General features: G+C 44.1%; 1 long non-coding RNA gene across 2 annotated transcripts; it reads left to right on the forward strand.

Moving 5' to 3' along the window:
* The first annotated feature begins 5,263 nt into the window (after window positions 1-5,263).
* On the forward strand, window positions 5,264-8,719 carry LOC127007581 (uncharacterized). 2 transcript variants are annotated; one of them, XR_007760297.1, is made up of 3 exons: window positions 5,264-7,173; window positions 7,270-7,431; window positions 7,558-8,719. It is a non-coding gene; the product is annotated as an uncharacterized LOC127007581 (long non-coding RNA). The 2 variants fall into 2 exon arrangements; XR_007760298.1 differs by having other exon boundaries at window positions 7,270-7,377.
* Window positions 8,720-14,619: the final 5,900 nt, after the last annotated feature.

Here is a 14,619-nt window from a genome sequence, read left to right on the forward strand (position 1 = left end):
GGAAGAGGAGGAGGAGGAGGGACAGAAGACGTCACATGACCAAACCTCACGTCCATTATTACCGTATTTTTTTCTTTTGTTTTTGTTTTGTTTTCTTGTCTTGCGTCGCTGGTCTGGTTTGTCCGGCATCAGGAGGAGGAAGAAGAGGAGGAGGAGGAGGAGGAGGAGGAGGAGAAAGAAGAGGAGGAGACTTCAAGATCATGTAGTGTAGGAGAAAAAACAAAAGACCAATCCAGTGGGCCTTCCCCTTGTGTGTGTGTGTGTGTGTGTGTGTGTGTGTGTGTGTGTGTGTGTGTGTGTGTGTGTTGAAGCGGTGGAGAGAGACGGCAAATAATCGGCGTAAAACTGATAATTATGTATGCGAGAAAGTTTATAGATACAATCGAATAAGTCTGGAGGAAGTCTTTAATTAATGCGAATAGCTATTGAGAAAAGTCACCATTATCATCATCATCATCATCATCATCATGGCGGGTATTGCAAGGTCTTATGTCAGTCAACCTTAAAAATAAATAGATAATGTGTATAATTAAATCAGACCAGTCACCACCACCACCACGACCACCACAACCACCATCACTACCACCACCACCACTATCACCACCACCACGACCACTACCACTACAACCACCATCACTACCACTACCACCACCATTCCCACCACCCCTTAAACCTCCTTGACTACCACCCTCACTACCACACCACGACCACGACCACCACCACCACCAAGACAGCTTAAAGAACCCAGAAGCCCTGTCAACCAGTCTACCGTTAAAGCCACAAAAAAAACAGTTAAAGGGGTAATAAAAACAGGCGCCAATCAACTCAGGAACACGAACAAACACACGAACAGACAAACACGACCATAAAACTGACAGCAAAGAGAGATTGGAAGAATTAAGGATGCGATAAGTGAGTAGAGAAGCACACACACACACACACACACACACACACACACACACACACCGAGAAACAATAATAAAAAAAAACAATAGTGACAGAACGCATCATTGCCTTCCCTAATTAAAAAAATGGCATAGATCAAAGAATACAATCGCGTTTTCTTCTGTATTTTCCTTTTTTTTTCGTTTTGTTTCTCATTAGCTGCCTCCTTTATTATTCACAAGCAAACAAAAAAATGAATTAACCAAACTCTCATAGTCACCATTCACGGAGTACAGGAATAAGCGTAAGAATGAGGTCATATAGATTCCCCTAAAGTAGTGTGAATTCACATATATATAACGAGCGAAAATCAACAATCATCTAATCACACGTGCAAAATGAAGCGTATAACGAGGTTTGCATAGCGTGCTTTAACGTGCAAAGAGAAAACCTTCAAGCAGCAGCAGTAGCAGTAGTAGTAGTAGTAGTAGTAGTAGGTGGAGCAGAAGCAGGAGTAGCAGGGGTTCCGTGTGGCATAACTCAGGTGCGACGCGGACCACTAATTAACCTGTCGCGAGTCATAGGCAGGTGAGCAGCGGCTTAAGGGAAGAGAGGAGGAGGAGGAGGAAGAGGAGGGCGCGTGAGGGAAGAGGAGGATGGTGGCAAGGGTAAATGGGATAGGGAAGGGATTTTATCTAAGAATAAGTGTGTGTGTGTGTGTGTGAGAGAGAGAGAGAGAGAGAGAGAGAGAGAGAGAGAGAGAGAGAGAGAGAGAGAGAGAGAGAGAGAGAGAGAGAGAGAGAGAGAGAGAGAATATGGTACGGGTAGAAACGAAGGAACAAATAAGGAAAGAGAATATGCTTGACCAGGAAAGGAAAGAAGGGAGGAGGGAAGAGGGAAGGGAGGGAGGTAACGAACGAAGGAGGGAGGGAGGGAGGGAAAAAGGGAGGGAGGGTATTCATGGAAAGAGACTGTAAGAGAATACCCACTTGGTTATTATCCCTCCTCCTCCTCCTCCTTCTCCTCCTATTCCTTTTCCTTATACCTCCGGGAGCGAGCCTGTGATCTCTCTCTCCTTCCCACGGCAATGAGGAGGGAAAATACACCGTGAAGTAAGGCCAATGGAATCCCCTCGAGGCGTTCTTCATCCATTTCCTTCGAGAATTAAGGAAAAAAAATAGGTGCTCGCGGCAAAGCAAAAAAAATAAAAAATACAGAGAGAAATAAGAAAAGAAAAAGTATAAGAAGAAAATAAGAAAGAAAATAAAGAAAACGAGGATTAATCTTCACGCAACTTATTTATGTTTCGTAGATTGATAGACTAATTAGAATACATAAAGATAATAGTTAAAATAAAGACCAATTCTGAAGATTAAAAAAAATAGTCGTTAGTTAGAGAACGAGGGTTAAAATTTATGCAACTTATATTTCGTAACCTAAAATAACTGAAATAAAAAATACATAAAAACATAAAAATACATAAAAATAGTTAAATCAAAACCAACTCTAATGACAAAACACCAATAATTAGTCGTTGGGAGGAGGAGGAGGAGGAGGTAGGAGAGATGGGGAGGAAGGGAGGAAGATAAGGAAGCTGGGGAGAGGAGGAGGAGGAAGAGGAGGATGTGGAGACGAGAAGAGAGATGAGAGAAAGCATTATATACGCCATAGATGCGCGTGGCGGCGGTGCTCATCTCCGAACCATTGCCACTCAACTATACAGGAAAAAAGGAAGTATATAATAAATAGTCTGATCACCTTTTGCTTGAATGGTAAAAAAAAAAAATAGTGGACCCAAAGAAAAAAAAGACGAAAAATTCCATGGAGAATCTCACGTACGGGACATGTTTTTTTTTTTTCTTCCTTTTCTTTTTGTTATCCGTCCAACGTTCCATTAACGCTCACTTAACGTTCCATTAGTCTGAACAGGAACCAAAAAAAAAAAAAAGAACGTAATGTCTCTCTCTCTCTCTCTCTCTCTCTCTCTCCAAATTCCTCTTTTTCCACATATTTTTTCTCTCAACAATTTGGAAGATTTATTAAAAGATTCTTACTTGAACGATAAAATCAACAGTTATCAGCATACTCTCTCTCTCTCTCTCTCTCTCTCTCTCTCTCTCTCTCTCTCTCTCTCTCTCTCTCTCTCTCTCTCTCTCTCTCTCTCTCTCTCTCTCTCTCTCTCTCTCTCTCTCTCTCTCTCTCTCCCGGGGCAGTCAACCGAGAAGGGAAAAGTAGTGAAAAAGAAAGTAGGAAAAGACACTGAACTTGATATCCACACCGTTCTTTCCCTTCCCTTAGTGTGCCCTCCTTTTTTTTTCTTCCTCCATATCTTTCTCTCCTCCCTTCCTCCATTTCCTCTTTTCCTTCTCCCCCCTGTTTCCCTCTTTCTTCTCTCCTTTGTATCTCTTTTTCCTCCCCCTCCTCCATTTCCCTCTTTCCCTCTCTCCTGCTTCCCTCTTTCTTCCCTTCCTTCATATCTCCCTCTCCTTCTCTGCTCCGTTTCCTTCTCCCTCTTTCTTCTCCTCCAATCTTTCCCTTTTTCCTTCACTACTGCTTTCCTTCTTTCTTCCTCTCTTTCATATCTCTCTTTCCCCTCCTCCACACCGTATCTCTTTCCTCCCCTCCTTCTCCTCCTCCATATCTCTCTTTTCCTTTTTCCTCTTTCCCCCATTCCCCTCTTTTTTTTCTCTCATCTCTTTCCCTTTCCCTCCCCTCTCCCTCTCTCCCTTTTCTCCATCACGTCTCTCTTACACTTCCTGTTTGCCCCTCATTTCCCGTTTCTCTCCCTCTCCCTCTCCCTCTCTCTCTCTCTCTCTCTCTCTCTCTCTCTCTCTCCCCAACAGCAGGTAGGCTATGAACTGTTATCTTTAAAAGCAAACCCACCCACCCCCACCTCTCTCTCTCTCTCTCTCTCTCTCTCTCTCTCTCTCTCTCTCTCTCTCTGATTTACGTACAAGCAGTAAAACCCTAATCTCTTTTTAATGTCCAGGATTTGTGGGTTGGTCACTTGCATGGAGAGTCGGGGTCACGGAGGTGGATTGGGGTCACGTGAGAGAGGCATCCGAGGTCACGATGGGGAGGTGGAGTCACGAACTGGATGGGGAAGAATAGGGAGCATGTGGAGGGAAAGGGGAGGTTATGAGTTGAGGAAATGGGGAGAAGGGGAGGAAGGGGGAGTTTGGTTCCATGTGGTGCTAAGGTAGGGCGAGTGAAGGAGGAAGAAGGGTAATAAAAGGGATTGGTAGGGGGGCGTGACGCGGTTAGGACAGGGACGAACAGGCGAGGCTAAAGGGGCTATTACGCTGGGCAAATTTTCCGTGGATCTTCAGTCAAACCACGATTTCCGCTAGCGTGGTTCTCATTTGTTTCTTGTTATTGCTGATGATGATGATGGTGCATATGCGTAACACCGTCGTCCTTCGGTGAAATCTACCTTGAAAGACTGTGGACACGCCAGAAAACCACGGAAATATGAGACCCACGCCAGCGGAGATCGTGGTTTGACTCAAGATCCACGGAAAATCTGCCCAGTGTGATAGCCCCTTAAAAGAGAGTGGGGAATAGGGATCATGGGGGAGGTTATGGGAGGTAAGGAAATGGAGAGGAAGAGGAGAAGGAGGGGGGAGTTGGGTTTAAAATAATGGGGATAAGAAGAATGGGGAAGATTGTGAGAGGCGACGAAATGGGTGGAAAGGGGAAGGAAGGAAGGGCGGAGGAGTTTGGTAGCATGTGGTTCTTCTTTTGATGGTGATGGTGAGTTAGGTAAGACGTTAGTGATGGGTGAAAAAAGAAAGAAAGGGGAAAAAAGAGAAAGGGAAATTATCAGTAAAAAGGTTTATCGCAAAGGAAATTAAGGGAAGGAGGAAAAAATAAGGTCTCCGTTAGGCAGTAAAAATATGAAGGAAATATTATTGTTTTTACTTGAATTGGGATGTTTTTGTTTGTTGGCCCGTTTTTTTGTTTTTTTTTTTTTTTTTTTTTAGTATTGCCATTAAAAAAATATTCATACTATTTTTTTTGTTTTTTCTTCCACTTGATTTGTGTATTCATGATCAGGCGCTTCCTTAAGTCATCATGGTTCTCTCGTTGCCTCCTCCTCCTCCTCCTCCTCCTCCTCCTAATCGCCGTTGCTGTCCTTCATCTTCCACCTTTGATCAGATAGTTAGTGTAGCTTGTCACAAACAGCCTCGTAAGGACCATCACGTGTGCTGTTGTTTGTTCTTCCTTTGTGTCACTTTGTGTTCCTCCTCCTCCTCCTCTACTCTCCCTCCCCCCCTCCCCTCTTCCTGCCCTCCAAGTCCCTGCAGCTACGAAGACAAGGAGGAGGAGGAAGAGAGAAAGAAAAGGAAAAAAAAGAGGGAGAAAAAGAAGACGGAAGAGGAGGAAATGCAGAAAGAAAAAAAAGTAGGAGGAAACAAAGGAAGCTGAAAGGTGTTTAAGACGTTGAGCGAGTGAGCTGTGTTTCACTTTAGACTTTTGGAGCGAAGGAATTACACTATACATGGCTGGTGGTGATGGAGGTGTTGGTGGTGATGGTGGTGATGATGATGGTGGTGGTGGTGGTGGTGAGCTTACTAATGGTGATGATTCGCAAACAACACTAATACTAATAATGATAATAGCGATACATGTGATGATTAATCCTTGGTTGCCAACAGATAGGCTTACAAAGAGTCCCTTCTTAGCAGACCGCCTTCACGCAACTCAGATTGAAAACATAACAGCGCCAGATCGCATTTGTTTGCATAAATAACTTGATCGGCCGACCTCGCCGCGTGATTGCTCCAGAGTGTTTTATAATATGTGTTTTAAACGAGCCTATGTTTTTTTCTTGTTTTTTTACATCCCAACAAACTACGTAGCATCGCTGTGAAGAAGCTGAGAGAGGGCAAATTTACACACACACACACACACACACACACACACACACACACACACACAGACATGACAGAACAGCTGCACCTAAACACACACACACACACACACACACACACACACACACACACACCAAGGCCTAGCAACGGTTTTTAACATGTACAATTGTCACTCAGCCATGCCTCGCCAGCCGCCACCCCAAGTCCACGCCTGCCCCCCGCTGCACGCCACGCCCCGCCACGCCACTCCACGCCTCTTGCAGCCACTCCTTCAGGGACCTTTACCAGCAGGATACACCATTTACAGAGCACTGGCATTTTCCATCAGCAAGAATTGGAGTTAGTCAGTCAACCTCACACGTCAACAATTTCCAAAGGGCGAAAAGAAGATCAATCGGGTTCTCACAATTGTTTATTCACTTTCATGGCACAGAATATTTACTTAATTACTACCAGGGTCAAAAAACTACCCCTGGAAATGCCTGCAGCTCCTATGAAAGCCTTGTCAAATGTGTGTATGTGTTGGAACGCCGAAATGTTTAAAAATAAGCCCCAGATCTGAATAGCGCTAACAAAAACGATTACGAGAACGCTATTTACAGGTGAAAATGATAAAATAGCACCTTAGAAATGATTGGTGGTAGTGTTAGGTATTCGCTATTACTGATGAAAATTTATATAGCTCTTCAGTAATCATCGGCGGTAGTGTTTGACCATCGCTATTTACTTATGACAGCGAGAATACCCGCTTCATAATAGTTGACGGTAGTGTTAGGTCGTCTGGGCTCGTCTCTGCCACCGCCGTCACCCCCGCGGCGCCACTCACTAAAAAGACGCAGGGAGGCGCTCTTTTTTTTTTCACCCTTTCTCCCTCAAATTTCACGCCTTGTTTGCAGTGGACGAAATAAGAGGCGCGTTTTTTACTCTCTCCCTCGCCCTCCCTTTCACGCGCGGCCTGTAATTTCCATATAAGTTCTTACTATTGTGTGTTATTTTCCCGAAGCCATAATGTAAGGAAGGAAACGATAGGTGCGCCGGTGGTTTTTCCTCTTTTTTTTTCCTACTTTCTCACCGTTCACACCAGGGTTCTAATTTCCATATCCGTTCTTTGTTATCGCTATTCATATGAAGGTGAAATAACAGGGCTTTTTTTCTTCCATTCTATTTCGTACGTCGTTGAGTTTCCAGAGGCGTAGTGGTAATTATATTTTTTCTTCATTGCTTTACTTTATTATTTTTTAACACCGTGGCAAGGCAGGGAGAAAAGTCAAGTGTGTGTGTGTGTGTGTGTGTGTGTGTGTGTGTGTGTGTGTGTGTGTGTGTGTGTGTGTGTGTTCTTGTTATTGCTATCTATTTTAAAAGGAAGGAGTAGGTGTAGGAGTAGGAAGGAGTAGGTTTTAAAAGGAAGGAGTAGGTTTTAAAAGAAAGGAGTGGGTGCAGGAGTAGGTGTAGGAGTAGGAAGGAGTAGGTTTTAAAAGGAAGGAGTAGGTGTAGGAGTAGGAAGGAGTAGGTTTTAAAAGGAAGGAGTAGGTGTAGGAGTGGGTGTAGGAGTAGGAAGGAGTAGGTTTTAAAAGGAAGGAGTAGGTGTAGGAGTGGGTGTAGGAGTAGGAAGGAGTAGGTTTTAAAAGGAAGGAGTAGGTGTAGGAGTGGGTGTAGGAGTAGGAAGGAGTAGGTTTTAAAAGGAAGGAGTAGGTGTAGGAGTAGGAAGGAGTAGGTTTTAAAAGGAAGGAGTAGGTGTAGGAGTAGGAAGGAGTAGGTTTTAAAAGGAAGGAGTGGGTGTAGGAGTAGGAAGGAGTAGGTTTTAAAAGGAAGGAGTGTGTGTCATTTTCCCCTCACTCCATGTCACATTTTCCATTGATTCGCGGTTTCAAGATTTCTATTCGTCATTATATACTTCTTCTATCAGCGTGACGAAGCAGAAAGGAAAACAGCCATTACATCATTTATCTCACTCCATTTCACACACGTCCATGTATATATCAACTAGTTTTTATAGCGTATAGAATTACGGCCATTCTTTATTTTCGTCATTACTTTTAGCACCGTGACGCGGCGGGAACGAGAGGGAAGACAAACAGCAGCGAGTGGAGGCGCCTGTAGCTGGCACGATGGAAGGCGCGGCGCAGCACACATGAAAGCGGCCGTAAATCATTCGACGCGTGTTATTTTTAGAAGCAGCAGGGCACACAGCATCCCGCCCAGCGCCACTCCTCCACCCAACGCCGTGCACTCCCTGGTACACGCCCCTCTCGCACCCTGGGGATCTGAGAGGCGTCGGGGCGTGCTGTAGGTAGGGGGAACGTGACTTTGGGGAGTAGGGAAGCGGTGGAGTGTGTTGACGGGGAAAGAATGGTTAAAAGAGGGAATGGGATGGAGTTACAGAGGCATGGTGAGTTAAAAAAGAGAACAACTTGGATATAAGAGTACGCAGAGGCAGTGGAGCGGACAAGGAAGAGGATCATGAAGTATACGAAGGTCGGCAAGCTAGCGGAGGAACGTACCGTAAACAGAAGAAGCTTAGAGATGAGAAGTGACGCGAGTGGAGAACCATAGGAGTAAACAAGGGAATAGGGTCATGAAGTACAGAGGAAGGCAGGCAGGTAAGGGAAGAACCGTAACCACACAATGAAAAACTTAGTGATGGGAAGTGAATCTGACGGAGCTGTGTTACCTGAAGCGTGGAGTGGGGAAAGAAATTGAAGGAGGCGAGAGGAAGTAGAACATGTAAGGAAGAGGGGGAGTATGCGTAAAGAAATTGGTGGTTAAGAACAAGGCAATGGAGGGTAGATGAGGAGTGTGAGTGAGATGTGAGGTGACAGTGTGGGGTGATGGAGGTGTGAGGTGCGGTGTTTACATCCAGACAGGGGGCCACGTGAAGACCCCGACGCCTGCCAGGACTGACGGCCAGGCGTGGTGACTGATGGGCGGGAGAACACGGAAGGAAGGAGGAGGGAACGAGACGGGGGGGGGGGGAGAGAGAGAGAGAGAGAGAGAGAGAGAGAGAGAGAGAGAGAGAGAGAGAGAGAGAGAGAGAGAGAGAGAGAGAGAGAGAGAGAGAGAGAGAGAGAGAGAAAGAAAGAAAAAAACAAAAACGATAGAAGGAAGAAGTAGATGAAGAGGAAGAAAAAAAAGAAACAGCAGAAGATGAAGGAGATATATACCTACATAGATAGATAGATAGACAGATATATAGAGAGACAGACAGACAGACACGATACCCAATCAACTTAATAACCCTTCCCACTACTTTTCCTGGTTCTTATCGCGTCACCTGCCACCTGAAATTTCACACACACACACACACACACACAGCCCTCACCCGTCAGCCGATCAATCAGACAGCGGAAGCGAAGGACGGACGATTGATTAGACAGCGGTGGTGTTTTAGGAGACGAAGCAGAACGAGAAAAAAAAAACTAATGAAATAGTTAACAAAAAAAAGATGAATAATGACGTAAATTAATCAGCCAGGCGGATAAAACAGAAGCTCGGGCCGTCAACGATTTTCACATAAATCTCCCAAAATCCGCGCATTCGTTATAAATCCGATAAATATGGCGTCACGTGATTGGCCGGGAAACATATGCGATAGAAAAGTGATACTGGATTTTTTTTTTTTTTTTTTGGCATAAGATAGGAGCGTGCGTAGTAGTTGCTGTGTGTGTGTGTGTGTGTGTGTGTGTGTGTGTGTGTGTACCTTATATACTAAACAGCCCACGGGGGAAAGGAGGGAGGGAGAGATGGAGAGAAGGAGGGAAGGAAACGCTTGGGTGGACCTCTTATAAACATAGCTAGACGTGTACTCCTCCTCCTCCTCCTCCTCCTCCTTTACAAATTCATCTTTCCTTCTTCCCTCCCTTCCTTCTTCCTCCTCCACTCCTATTTTTACCTCCTCCTCCAAGCTCCTCCTCCTCCTCCTCCTCCTCCTTTGCAGATTCGTCTTTCCTTTCTCCCTTTCTTCCTTCTTCCTCCTCCTCCTTTACCCATCCAACCGCTCTTCCTTCCTTCCTCTCCCTACACTATTTTAACTCATGTCCCTCGTTCCCCCTTTCCTTGACCTCCTCCTCCTCCTACATGTTAGAGGACACGTTAACCACCTCAATCTTCCGTGTGTGCTCAGGTAACGCAAGATAGATGTACCACCTGTAATCAGATACCGTAATCAAACAAGTCTTATACCGGTACGCTCGTGTCTCCTCTCTCTCTTAGTCACATGACCGAGGCTGAAGACAAGTGTTGGCCTAGGTCATGTATCCTGTGGTGTGTTTTTATATGTATCCGGCCGGGTAGCTGGTGGTGGAGGTGGTGGTGGTGGTGGTGACAACGGTGATTCAAACAGTTATATACTTCCATTGTTTTGTCTTTTAAGTGTGCTGTGATTTTCCTTTCTTTTCTTTGTTTTTAAGTTTATCTAAAGAATGGTTTAATTATTGCTGCTTTTACTGTTTTTATTTTATTTTATTTTGTTTGGTTTTCTGAATAATTGTCTTTTGTGTGGCAGGTCTCAAGCTTCTCCTCACACACACACACACACACACACACACACACACACACACACACACACACACACACTACAATATCAAGAGGCAGCACTACGTAACGAAGGCCCATGAATGGTTACTTTCCAAGGGCTTTGTATACATTTGTAGTATCGTAGTAGTAGTAGTAGTAGTAGTAGTGGTAGCTTTAGTAGTAGTAGTAGTAGTAGTAGTAGTAGTAGTTGTAGTAGCTTTAGTAGTAGTAGTAGTAGTAGTAGTAGTAGTAGTAGTAGTAGTAGTAGTAGTAGTAGTAGGAGGAGGAGGAAGGATTATAGTAAATCTGACAATACTTCATCGCTAAAAAGAGCTGCGTAAATTACATCAGCAAGTCTATGTGTGTGTGTGTGTGTGTGTGTGTGTGTGTGTGTGTGTGTGTGTGTGTGTGTGTGTGTGTGTGTGTGTCTAAGCCTCACAAGAACTTCCTCATCGATAAGAAAAAGCGAGAATGACATACCCAGCAAGATAACAAAAGTACTACGTCGTTTCCTGTGGGTGTGTTATCAGCCCCTCGCTAAGCCCTCCAAGGAGAAGCATGAGGCAACGGGGAAAGGACTCTGATACCACGTCAAGGAAGATTATCACGAATATATATAAGCCCTAAAACGTTTCGGCACCTCCCTAAGTTCGCCCGGTTGAAAAGCCTCACGCAGAACTTCCTGGGGGTTTTCATAGACAGTTTTGTGATTCCAGAGATAGTTATACACGACCTCTGCGCCTTGAACGGGGATATCAGTCACATCACCCATGCACACAAGCCAGGTTAATCATCTCTGCGGCCTTGGAGAATAGTCGTGGTGGGAGCCTGGCCTGTTTAGTTAATATGGACCTATACGTTTTACACCATAGGAAGCGCTGAGGGACATAAATAAAAAACGAAAAATTAAAAAAGGCAGCTGACAAAAATTTTAAAAAGTTCGCGTATGCTCCCAACTTTACCTCACGTGCTAAACAAAGAATAAAAAGCTCACTAAACAACAGAATACCGGTATATATAGAAATGTCAACAGAAATATGAAGAAAAAAAAAACAGCAAACAAAAGAGAACCGTGTCGAAAATGTACTTCATATTCTTTACTTTTATACTCACAATATTGTCCTGTCAGTGTTTTTTTGCGTGTGTGTGTGTGAGGGGGGGGGAGGGGGGGGAGTGTGTGGGTGTGTGTGTTCATTTTTCTCGCTCTTTTCCACGGACCTGTATTTAACGTGAATTCCCAGACCAAGCCTTTTCCCTGTAATGTTGATTGCGTATTTCCTCTTGTCTTTATTTTTTTTTTTTTACTAGAACATTTCCTGTCATGGCTTTGTTCGTATTCTCGTCATATCTAATTGCTGGGGAGTCACTACTTATCTTTAATTATCTTTTTGTCCTTCCTTTCCTCTCTATTCTATTTGTTAGCTGTATTCGGTTGTATTTTCCATCCTGTCACTTTCCACTTATTTTGTCGTCAACATCTTTTTTTCTTAATCATCCATATTTGTTTTTTTTCGCAAACGGTGTATCCTATTTTCTTGCCCATATGAATGTTTGCCCGTTTCTTTAATCATACACATTTTAGTTTTTATCTAATTGTATTCTCCTTTCATTTGTCACTTATTTTTCGTTTACAATCCCTTTTTTTTATTCTAGCATCCATATTCTTTTCGTAAACGGTATATCCTTTTTTTCTTGTTTATGTGAATATTTACACGTTTCTTTCGTTGCTTATTTTTCCTTTACATCCCTTATTTTTTACGTTCCATCCCACTGTGTGTTGTTATCTGCAGTATGATCCTCTCGTGTGTTGTTATCTGCAGTATGATCCTCTCGTGTGTTGTTATCTGCAGTATGATCCTCTCGTGTGTTGCTATCTGCAGTGTGATCCTCTCGTGTGTTGTTATCTGCAGTATGATCCTCTCGTGTGTTGTTATCTGCAGTATGATCCTCTCGTGTGTTGTTATCTGCAGTATGATCCTTTCGTGTGTTGTTTTCTGCAGTATGATCCTCTCGTGTGTTGTTATCTGCAGTATGATCCTCTCGTGTGTTGTTATCTGCAGTATGATCCTTTCGTGTGTTGTTATTTGCTGTGTGAATATACTAACTCGCTACTATTACGATACGCAGTTGTCCTTGTGTGATGATTTTTTTTTTACTTTTCCTCTCATGTTGTCGTCTGCAGTATGAATATTTTAACTCGCTGCTATTACGATACGCAGTTGTCCTTGTGTGATGGCTTTTTTCTAACTTTTCCTCTAGTGTCTGTGTGTGTGTGTGTGTGTGTGTGTGTGTGTGTGTGTGTGTTCATCCTCCAGCCATCTACATACATAAACGACCAACAATTACTCCCGGCGTCCTTACCCTCAATTTGAACCCCGCTGCATACGAGGCGAAGTCATTCACCCATTTAGGACCAACTTTCACTGACGAACCGGACAGTTGCGGACACACACAGACAGGCTCACTTCCACGATGACACAGAAAACTGACGAGCCGAACAGATACAGACAGACACAGACAGGCTCACTAGTAACGATGAAACAGAAAACTGGCGAACCGGACAGCAGGCAGGCACAGATTTACTATTGATGATACAGACTACTAAAGAACCGGACAGTTACAGACAGACTTACTACTACAGTGAAACAGAAAACTGACGAACCGGACAATTACAGACAACAGATGAACCGGACAGTAACAGACACACAGACAGAAAACTTGACAAACCGGGCAGCTACGGACACAGACAGGCTTACCACAACGATGAACCACAAAACCCAATGACGACGACGGCCATTCACGAAGCAAGGAAGCAAGCACACACGCACGTCAGCAACTTCTTAGTCATATATATATTGCAACTGGCTTTCATTGTCAGGTGCCTTGGCTGATAAGTGGATAAAGACAAGAGAGTGGTTACGTTCATGATAAGCGCTATTGTTTGTTTTTTTCGCAGCAAAGGAAGCAGCTCAAGGGCAACAAAAATAAAGTGTAGAAAAAAAGCCCGCTACTCGCTGCTCCTATGAAAGAGAAGAGTGTGAAGAGGGGTCAAAAGAGAGGTCAATTTCGGGTGGTTACATGTTACTTGTCTAAGGTGAAGGAGGGCAAGGACAAGTGTAATGTGGAGTTGTGTTCTCTCGATTTTTTTTTCTTTTCCTTTTTTCCTTTTTTAGTTTTGCAGACGTGAGGAAAAGGTCAAAGAAAAAAAGGTTAATTACGAGTCGTGTGTTTTTTTGTTTTTTTGTTTGTTTGTTTTTTTCGAGTTGTTGTTTTTCTGCCCTCGCTTTGCATTCCTGTTTTCCCCGTGCCTGTTGAAATGTTGTTGTTGTTGTTGTTGTTGTATGTCATTGCTTTTGATGATATTTTTGTTGTTGGTGGAGTTGGTGTTGATGAGATAGATAGAAATAGATAAATAAAAGGAGGTTATAGTATTAGTACAAGTAGTAGTAGTAGTAGTAGTAGTAGTAGTAGTAGTAGTGGTAGAACTAATTTACTATGGATAATAAGTCGTAATATGTATGCAGGAAGTGTCCCTAATTATATATTGTAACAAGACATCGTTTAGAACATAGCCTCCAGACTCCACCCCCCCACCCCCCTCTCTCTCTCTCTCTCTCTCTCTCTCTCTCTCTCTCTGCGCCAGGTAAATGATGGAGGCTGCACGTGCGGACACAGCGGCGCCGACTGCCACAGTAAAGCGGGGCACCAGGCGGGCGAGACGGCGGGACCTCATACGCAAGCCTGGCGTTGACGTGACATGCGTAACAGTAGGTGGTAGGGGTGACAGCGGCAGCAGTAGTAGTAGAAGTAGTAGTAGTAGTAGTAGTAGTAGTAGTAGTAGTAGTAGGGAATGCATGTATGAAACTGCCTATGTGACTAAGCTCATGTCCGTACACAAGGGTGACGGCTGCATGCAAATTATTATGCCCCGCCCCATGCCATCCCATCCCACCTCTTCCCTCCCTGTACGTGTATGTGTGTGTATTACGTATGTATGTCTGCGTGTCGGTTTGTGTCAGAATTGCGTGTGTGTGTGTGTGTGTGTGTGTGTGTGTGTGTGTGTCGGCACGTTTGGTCCAGAAAGGGGTATTCTGGTCCGGCTTGCGTCGCTATCTTTGAACACGGTCACTGAAGGCTCGGGACTCGCGGGCATAACAATGACGGCTTGACTCTGCATGTGGCTCTGTGTACTCGAGGCGGGACTTAGTACGTAGTAAAGCCTCCATCTGTACGCGTATGCACATGCAGTGAGTTAATATGATGAGAGTATAGGTTAATGCGGTGATAATAATGTTGTGTTAATGGGATTTTTCTTAAGCCTTCAGTTATACAAGGAAATGCCAGCTGT

The sequence above is a fragment of the Eriocheir sinensis genome, chromosome 35, assembly GCF_024679095.1.
Source record: "Eriocheir sinensis breed Jianghai 21 chromosome 35, ASM2467909v1, whole genome shotgun sequence".
Classification (NCBI taxonomy): domain Eukaryota; kingdom Metazoa; phylum Arthropoda; class Malacostraca; order Decapoda; family Varunidae; genus Eriocheir; species Eriocheir sinensis.